This window comes from Ascaphus truei, chromosome 11, assembly GCF_040206685.1.
Source record: "Ascaphus truei isolate aAscTru1 chromosome 11, aAscTru1.hap1, whole genome shotgun sequence".
NCBI classification, from domain to species: Eukaryota; Metazoa; Chordata; class Amphibia; order Anura; family Ascaphidae; genus Ascaphus; species Ascaphus truei.
In genome coordinates, this window is record NC_134493.1 from 51,221,891 (window position 1) to 51,231,646 (window position 9,756).

A 9,756-nucleotide genomic window follows, 5' to 3' on the forward strand; every position below is an offset into this window, starting at 1 on the left:
ATGTCGCTGCCCAGAAAGACGTGAATGAAACCCAGCAACAGCTGTTAATAGCCCAGCAAGAAACTAATGCAAACCAGCAGCAGACGAATGCAGCCCAGCAACAGCTGCTAATAGCCCAGCAAGAGATTAATGCAAACCAGCAACAGGCGAATGCAAACCAGCAACAGGCGAATGCAAACCAGCAACAGACGAATGAAGCCCTGCAAAACGCGAATGCAAACCAGCAAGAGACAAACCGCTTGCTGAGAGAGGAGCAACAGCGGTTCGCTCAGGGCTTACAGCAGGAACTCGAGATCCTGAGGGGGACTATCAGTAACCTTCCACTGACAGAGGCAGCCCCAGTCCCGAAAATGACCAGGGCAAGCCACTACCTTCAGAAGATGGGACCCTCGGATGATGTGGAAGCCTATCTTCTCACGTTTGAACGCACGGCACAGAGAGAGGGATGGCCAGAAGCTGAGTGGGCTGGTCTAATCGCACCCTTCCTAAGCGGCGAACCCCAGAAGGCTTACTTTGATCTAGAGCCAGCCGAAGCTAACGTCTATGCAAAATTGAAGTTCGAGATCCTCGCCCGCCTCGGCGTAACCACGGCTGTTCGCGCCCAAAGGTTTCACGCATGGTCCTTCACGATGGATAAAGCCACCCGAAGCCAGATGTATGACCTCATCCACCTCGCCCGGAAGTGGCTACAACCCGAGATCAACTCAGCCAGCCACATCGTGGAACGGTTGGTCATGGACCAGTTCTTGAGGAAACTTCCCTCTGCCTTACGCCGTTGGGTCAGTCGGAGTGACCCCCACAATGCGGATGAGCTTGTGGCCCTCGTAGAAAGGTACAATGCAGCAGAAGAGCACCCGCAACCCACAGTCGTGGAGCAACCCCACTACCCGAGGTTCCAGGACTCTTCCAGAGACGGTAAAAGGGTACCGGGGTTAAGGGGCGCTGAAGAGCGGCGACCCCCTTCACGCAGCACAAGCAACAGTGGTTCGCACACTAAGGGCAATAGCCAACATGGGGAGCCGGGAAAAGGCTCTAAGTGGGACACAGACTATGTACCTAAATGTGTAAATTGTCATGAGAGGGGCCACACAGCAAAAATCTGCCCACTAAATGATGAGCCCATGCAATGCAACAGCGTGGAACCTTATTCGCTGTTGTCCCAATGTATGGGCCCTAGCCCAGAGGACCCCTTGAATAACCATCTGTGGGCATTTGTAAAGGTTAATGGTAAGAGGGTTCGGGCACTTCTTGACTCTGGGAGCATGGTCACACTAGTGTCCGAATACCTCTTGCCCATTAAGAAGAAACAGAGAAACAGTTCACAAAGAGTGGCAATTTGTTGTATACATGGGGATAATCATGAATATTCCACTGTTGATGTTTTTTTTGAAACAGAGTTTGGTTCTTTAGATTTCAAGGTGGGTATTGTACCCAAACTGGCACATGATGTGTTAATAGGGACCGACTTTCCCCATTTTCTAAAAATGTGGTCCCCCGCTCAGAATAGCGCCCAGAGTTCAATAGCGGACCATAACGAAGTATTAGAAGAAACAAATCCTTTCCCTTTTTCAGAAATGGAGGTTGACGAGGGCCCAAATAAGAAGGGGGAAAAGGAGGAGTGCTGTAAAATTCCCTTCCCCATCACTACTTTGGTAGGGAATACCCCAAATCAAGATGTTGAGCAGACACTTACCACCCCAGAACCGGATAAGACCCTCGCTGACCTAGAGGTCAGTCCTGGGAGTTTTAAGAAGGCCCAGTGGGAGGACCCCACATTAGCGGTAGCAAGGGGAAATATACGGGACCAGAATAGTACTCCTGGCCAACCAGATAGGTCACTTGCTTACCCCTACTTCGAGGTAGAGAACGACCTAGTATATCGGGTTGATAAAAGGAAATCAGTTACAACTAAACAATTGTTGGTACCACGGACATTCCGTAACGTAGTATTACACCTCGCACATAGTCATCCATTGGGGGGACACCTAGGGGTGGAAAAGACAAAAGAAAAGGTTCTCCGAAGCTTCTATTGGCCTGGGGTTCTGGCAGAAATTACGAATTATTGTTCCTCATGCCCAGAATGTCAGATCACCGCCCCGTTCAAGGCGTACCGCAGCCCATTGGTACCCCTTCCCATAATAGAGGTACCATTTGACCGGATTGCTATGGATCTAGTAGGACCCCTAATAAAGTCTGCTAGGGGACATCAGCATATATTGGTAATATTAGATTATGCCACCCGATATCCGGAGGCAGTTCCCCTACGTAGCACCTCAGCTAAAAACATAGCAAAAGAGTTAGTAGTTCTGTTTTCCCGGGTCGGGATTCCTAAAGAGATTCTATCTGACCAGGGAACACCATTTATGTCCCAAGTAACGAAAGAGCTATGTAAACTCCTAAAAATCAAGCATCTCAGAACCTCAGTCTATCATCCACAAACAGATGGTTTAGTGGAAAGGTTCAATAAAACCTTAAAGAGCATGTTACGGCGGGCGGTTGATAAAGATGGGAAAAACTGGGATTGTTTGTTACCGTACCTGTTATTTGCCATTAGGGAAGTTCCCCAATCATCCACAGGCTTCTCCCCGTTTGAACTATTGTATGGCCGACACCCAAGGGGTTTACTGGATATAGCCAAAGAGACTTGGGAACACGAGGTTACCCCTTACAGAAGTGTAATAGAGCATGTTGCCCAGATGCAGGACCGCATTGCTGCAGTCCTACCCATAGTGAGGGAACACATGGAGAAAGCTCAAGAAGCACAGAGGAATACATATAATAAGGGTGCTAGGGTCAGAATTTTTTCTCCAGGTGATAGGGTACTAGTTCTGGTTCCCACCGTGGAGAGTAAATTCCTTGCTAAATGGCATGGGCCATATGAGGTCTTGGAAAGAGTGGGAGAAGTAAATTATAAGGTAAGACAGCCAGGTAGGAGGAAACCTGAGCAAATATACCATATAAACCTACTCAAGCCCTGGAAAGATAGAGAAGTCTTGTTAACCCTAGTACCCCCAGGTCCGTCAGAGAATCAAGAAACTGACCCAGAGGTTAGCATAGCTGAAACCCTGTCTGTTCATCAGAAACGAGAGGTTCAGAATTTAGTGAGAAGAAACAAAGAAATCTTCTCTATACGGCCAGGTCGAACTAGCGTAATTGAACATGACCTAGTCTCTGAACCAGGGGTCCGAGTTAACCTTAAACCGTACCGAATCCCAGAGGCCAAAAGAAAGGCTATAAGTTTAGAGGTTAAAAAAATGCTAAAACTAGGTGTAATTGAGGAATCCCAAAGTGGGTGGAACAGCCCTATAGTCTTAGTCCCAAAGCCAGATGGTACAACAAGGTTTTGTAATGACTACCGGAAACTAAACGCGGTGTCAAAATTTGATACTTATCCTATGCCCAGGGTAGATGAACTTGTAGAGAGACTGGGCAAAGCCCGATATCTCACAACCCTAGACCTAACAAAAGGGTACTGGCAGGTTCCCCTCACAGAAAGGGCAAAAGAAAAGACAGCCTTCTCAACCCCAGACGGCCTCTTTCAGTATAAGGTGTTGCCTTTTGGCTTACATGGAGCTCCCGCCACATTCCAAAGAATGATGGATAAAATTTTAAAACCACATGCTCGGTATGCTGCCGCCTACCTGGATGATGTGGTAATCCATAGTGAAGATTGGCAATCCCACCTTCCAAAGGTCCAAGCTGTGCTTGACGCAGTCCGGTCTGCTGGACTAACTGCTAACCCCGCTAAATGCACTATTGGTCTGGAGGAGGCCAAGTATCTGGGATATTCTATTGGCAGAGGTTTACTCAAACCCCAAACACTCAAAGTGGAGGCGATACAAAATTGGCCAAGGCCAGTTACAAAAAAACAAGTAAGGACCTTTTTGGGGTTAATTGGGTACTATAGAAGGTTTATTCCCAATTTTGCAACTAAGGCAACCCCACTAACTGACCTCACAAAAGCAAGAGGACCGCTAATGGTAAAGTGGTCCCCCGAAACCGAACAGGCCTTTAGAAGCCTGAAAGAAGCTCTCTGTGCCCAACCAGTGTTGGTCACACCTGACTTCTCCAAAGAGTTCGTAGTCCAAACCGACGCATCTGAGGTAGGGCTGGGGGCGGTACTCTCCCAGGAGTCTCAAGGTGAGGAGCACCCCATCCTTTATTTAAGTAGGAAACTAAATCCCCAGGAGAAAAATTACTCCATAGTAGAGAAAGAGTGTCTCGCAATAAAGTGGGCTGTAGAGACGCTCAAATACTACCTGTTGGGGAGAAAATTCCGGTTGGTCACAGATCATGCACCTCTTACCTGGATGTGTCAAAACAGGGAAAAGAATGCTAGAGTGACCAGGTGGTTCCTAAGCCTACAACCCTTTAAATTTTCTGTGGAACACAGGTCAGGGCACAAACATGGCAATGCTGACGGGTTGTCAAGGATGCACTCCCTAATATCCATGGTCGCTCATCCCTCGAGGTCTGAGCTGGGGGGGAGGATATGTGACAGAAACCAGGGGATGGTAATAAATTCCGTATATAGGGCTCCCAGGATACTAGACAGTTTCTATCCTGTTTGGCCTGGGAGTGCAGCCTTATAATACATACACTCCATCCCACAGTTTGGCAAGCGCTGGAACTGAGGGATGAGAGATCCAGACCAGAGTTTGTCTGCTGCCTGATTTCTGTCACCTGTCATGCTAATTAGGAATCAGGTATGTAAGACTGATTTCCTGTTTGCTCTGGTCTCTCCACAAGAGCCAGGAGGCTGGAAGGCTGCTGAACTACAGAGGGGAGAAGCCTCTTCCCCAAACAGGTTCAATCTTTCTGTTCATTTGTGTAAGACTGCAAAAGTACCTTGTTTTGTTGTTGGGAGTGGAAAAGCCACTTCCAACCCTGAGTCAGGGATATCTAAGTTAAGTTATCGCTCAGGTGAGCAGCTTTTGTTTTGATCTGTTTTCTGTTGTATGCACTGTGGCAGTCTCAGTGCCTGGGACTGAATAAACCAGGCATAGCCTGTTTAAAGGAACAGTACGTGACGCCTCATCATTTAACCTACCCTAAAAGACCGTGTTCTAAACAGTCCCGGACAAACGACGGAGCCCTGGAGTAAGCCGTTTGTCACAATATGTATATGTATACGTATATCCACACTCACCACACACACATATACATATACACACATATATATATATATATATATATATATATATATATATATATATATACACACACACACCACACACCATATATCCATATATATTATATGTCAGGCTTATTGTGAGGGGTCAGACTCTCCAAATCTTTGGTAACCAACCGTATTAACATTTCAACATTGGGGCTGGTTGTCAAAGGTGGGGTAAATTTGGACCTTGGTCTTAAGTCTGTAAATGGACCTTCCCCCTCAGTCCTATTAGACTCCTCAAGGAGTGCGTTAAGATCCCTCATATTGTCAACGTGTACTGTAGCTGATCTAGATGTATAAGACCTTCATTTTTTGAGCTGTTGAACAGTGTTCATTCCCTGATTCAGTTCAGTTGCGAAACGCATAGGAAAGCAGTTGATCCCTCGCAAGGACCAATAGCAAGATAGATGCGGCCGGAGGGTCACGTCAAACCGGATTGTATTCCAATTGGCATGCCAGCACAGACAAGTGAAAGAAGGAACAACCGCTGTGTCAGGTATGGCACACCTGTGAGCGTGTGACTGGTATATGTGACAAGGGTTAATACACACAGCTATCCAGCTGATGCATTCTTCACCTCACAAGGTTCCTCAAATGAATAATATCTCCTCACAATCCATCACATTTGTCACGAATGGTACACCTGTGAGTATGTGACAAGGGTTAATACACAGAGCTAACTAGCTGACTCACCTTTCACTTACTCAAGGTAACTCAAATGAGTAATATCTACCCTCAATTCATCACAATATAAATCTTAATTCACAAAGAAAAAAATATATACGTGAGCCTGTCAATTAATTCCTAAAGCACTCACTGGCTGAGATAAAGGTGAAATGAATAAAACCTTGTATATGTGTACATTTAAAACCAACAATTGGTAATGTGACATGAACCATTAGGGAGTGAAGGGGGTAGGCTCCAGCTCTAATAACAAAAACGGCCTAAGGTGCCAAAGTACCCAAACAAACAGAAGTGCAGCCTCCAATGCAAGGTACCCAAAACCTTGCTAGGGTAGGGACAGTAAAAACAAACAAACAGAGAAGCGCAATGTAAATTTGGGATAAGGCACAATAGCCACTTTATGTTATAAAATAGGATAAAATACATATAAATTATATCAATAAAAAACATCAATCAAGTCTCTGCCAAAATGGAAATGTCCAGGTGTTGGTTAATGAACTTGGTATAAGTCACTTACCGCCCCTGTCTGTCTGAGCAGACTCGGGCACAAATGACCGTGAAGAGATGGAATAACAGAGTGGCAACCTCAGATGAAAATTGCCACCAACAGAAACAGTGCAGGTAATGACGTGATTAAGAGTGGAGAGGTGCCGTTAGGCAACATATGTAGAGATCGCTCACCCAGACTTTAAACCGCTTGGCGGGGGCGGGTCCTCCAAAACCTCCTCCAAACACTGTATTGTTATGCAGGCTCCACGCTTCTCTAAAGCTCAGTCACAAAGCGGATCAACTCCTAGGTTGCCGGGTTTCCGGGTATGACGTCATGGCCGGACGTGACGCACCAACCCTTCCCGGCCAGTCACAGGAGCGGCCTGATGGTAAAGGAGTGACGGGCTGATTCACACATGGCCCACCCGGCTGCAATGCCTCTGGTACTACTTTTCATTCACCTGAGTGCTGTCTCCCTTTTTGCTGCTATGCGGTAATGTATACTTATATATATATATATACATACAACAGTCCAACAAGAAGGTCTTTTATCTATTTCTGTTGTTGTTGCTGTGTAGGGGAAGACCTCTCTGTTCTCCTGGGTCAGCGCCCTTATGTGCTATTGCACGCTCTGTGTCCAGGTATAGAGGTCTCGTCCCCTTGTCTTGCTGTCGGCATAATACAGTCCTTCTGTGTCCATCAAGACATCATATTTTCCTCATGTCAGCCCAATTGTGGGCTAAGGAAAACACTGGCCTGTCCTTCTCCTTATGTCAGCCCAATTGTGAGCTAAGGAATCTCTCTCCTGAGTCCTAATCAGCCAGGTGGAGTCTGGTTGATTGCCTGTGTGCAATTAACGAGCTCGCTGCTGGATTTAGAGGCAGTTTCTCTCAAACAGTGATAAGTCCCTGTTACACACACAATATAAATATATGAGTACAAATGAGTCTAGGAGAACTTCCCAGACCCAATGGGAAATGAGGAGGATCAAGCTAGAGGTTTAAATGATAAACAAAGTCCAGTCTCTGAGGTGTATAAACAAAAATCTTAATGGGTTTCCTGGTGCTGCTCCTTCATGGAGAATCCCTCATCATCCTGTAGGCTTCCAAGTGTACAAAACATAGAAGCGCGCACACAGTACCCAACCACATACTGTAGTGTAGATACGTTTAATCCTAAAACATATGAACAATCCACTTAAAATCAGTGCATTCACATTTGTATTCTCTGATAACAAGCACATCAAGCCCAGTTTGGCCTGTGGTGTATGTTCCCCTTGGACCAGCGAAGAGGAGCTACGATCAGTGTGTTCCGTGCGGGCGTCCCTCCCTGTAGCCTGCACTGTCCTCCAATCTTCTGCGCATTTCAGCTGCGGGATGACATCAGTTCCGGGTGGTCTGTCGGGGGGACCACAGGCTTCCGTTGCAAATTGCCCTACGCGATTCGTGAGACTCTCTCACTTCCTCAGGGGTTCCAGAGTTAATTAGGTCATCGTCCAATTCAGAGCTTTTAAAGCTGTGATGTTAACCCCTGCATAGCCTGCATCCATTCTAAGACCGATTACTCAAGCAGCAAATCAATAAGAATCAAAAAAAAAAAAAGGGGAGGGGGAAAGAGGCTCACACAAAGAAATTGTATAACTATTACAATACCGTATATACAATGAATCTAAAAAGGTGATGTAAATAGATTCATCTGTAGACATAGAGTATGTATATGTACATACTCTTCGAAGGTCTAAGGAGGACATACACCCCAGGCCAGACCAGGCTTGATGTGCTTTTTATCTGTGTTTTGTGTGCTCTCCTATTTTTTTTTTAGTATTATATATATGTGAAAAAACAAACAATGATAAGCCCACACTCCTATTGCATGTATACAATATAACAAAATGTATTAAAAAATAGGACAAGGTCCACTAGCAAATATAACAGAGCAATAATCTTACAGAGATAAAAAAAATCTGTGTATAGAGATAAAAAGTCAACCAGTGAAGCTGTATATAGAACGTATACAAAGTTCATGCCTTGAGGGCCAATGACGACTCTGTTCAATAGAGCGCCTCCCATCGCTCCCTACAGACCGCTGATCGCGGCTTTAAGCTGTGCACGCACCGCCAGGACGCCAGGCACGCGTGCAGCAGCCAACACTGAGGCCATAGCCTAAGGCCGAGCACCCGGTGGTGGCGTCGCTACGTGCGTGCGCTTGCGGCCACGTGCATTTTAAGGACTCTTACCTGATTGTATAAGGTAGTTCCTCAAGTGCCCGCGGCGCTGTACGCGTCGACGCAGCGACATTTTGCCGCCACAACAGAAATCGAAATTGCGGGCTGCAGTCGCGTGACGTCAGCGTCACGTGAGCTCGTTCGGCCAATGAGGGCGATCCAGCTCCATGATGCGTTCGCCTGGCCCCCTCGACGCCACCGTGAGCTCGGCTTAAGGATGACCTCCTGATTGCCAGGGCGAGGCTCATCGGGTCCTATGTTTCTAGCTCACATTTTTTACAGTCCCTTCTAGTAAAATATATTAAGAAGGCAAAAAAAAAAATACACAGGGTGAATGCAGCCTGTCCTGGCATTTGGGATTTGGGTGGTAATCAATGTGAGGTTTAGTGGTGAGCTTCTTGTGACTTTGGGCAAGTCATTTTACCCCTCTGTGCACCTGCCTTTTAACCATTATCACCTAGCATACAGTGCTCCCACTGCAGCAAGGGATTCTGGGAAATGACATGGAAATGAGCACGCCATGTGTCACCTTTTGCCTGGAATATCCATTCACATGGAGCCCATTTAAGCAGATGCATTGCCGTTCCCACAGCGTTTAAGCACAGCGTGGGACTAGCAAAGCAAGTCAAACCACTCACAGTATATACACTCACACAAAGACAGAGTGTGTGTGTGTGTGTGTGGTTTATGTATATACCTAGGTACTCTGAGCTGTGTATGTTGGCAGTGCCCAGCTCTGGGCCTGCAGGAGATGACACAGGGGAGGAGATAGATGCTATGTGTGAGGGGGGGGACTCCATAGTAAGGTGATGAGACGCAGCATCTCTTACACACACACTGACACATTATGGGCCCTGCCTCCGGCACGCCTCCCAATCCCCGCCCTGTGATTGGCTGCCGGCTGCCACACACCCCCGTTCCGTCTCATTGGCATTCGCAGGCGGTCCTCAGACCTGGGTGTGAGAGGAGGGGAGAGCCTGGATAATAAGGGAGGGGAGGGGAGGGGGGAGAGATGCTGTGAGAGATCTGACCTGGGTGTGAGAGGAGGGAGGTGTGAGAGGAGGGGAGGGGGGAGAGCCTGGATAAGGGGGTTGGAGGAGGAAGAGCCTGGATAAGGGGGGAGGAGGAAGAGCCTGGATAATAAGGGAGGAGGGAGAGGGGGAGAGCCTGGATAGGGGAGGGG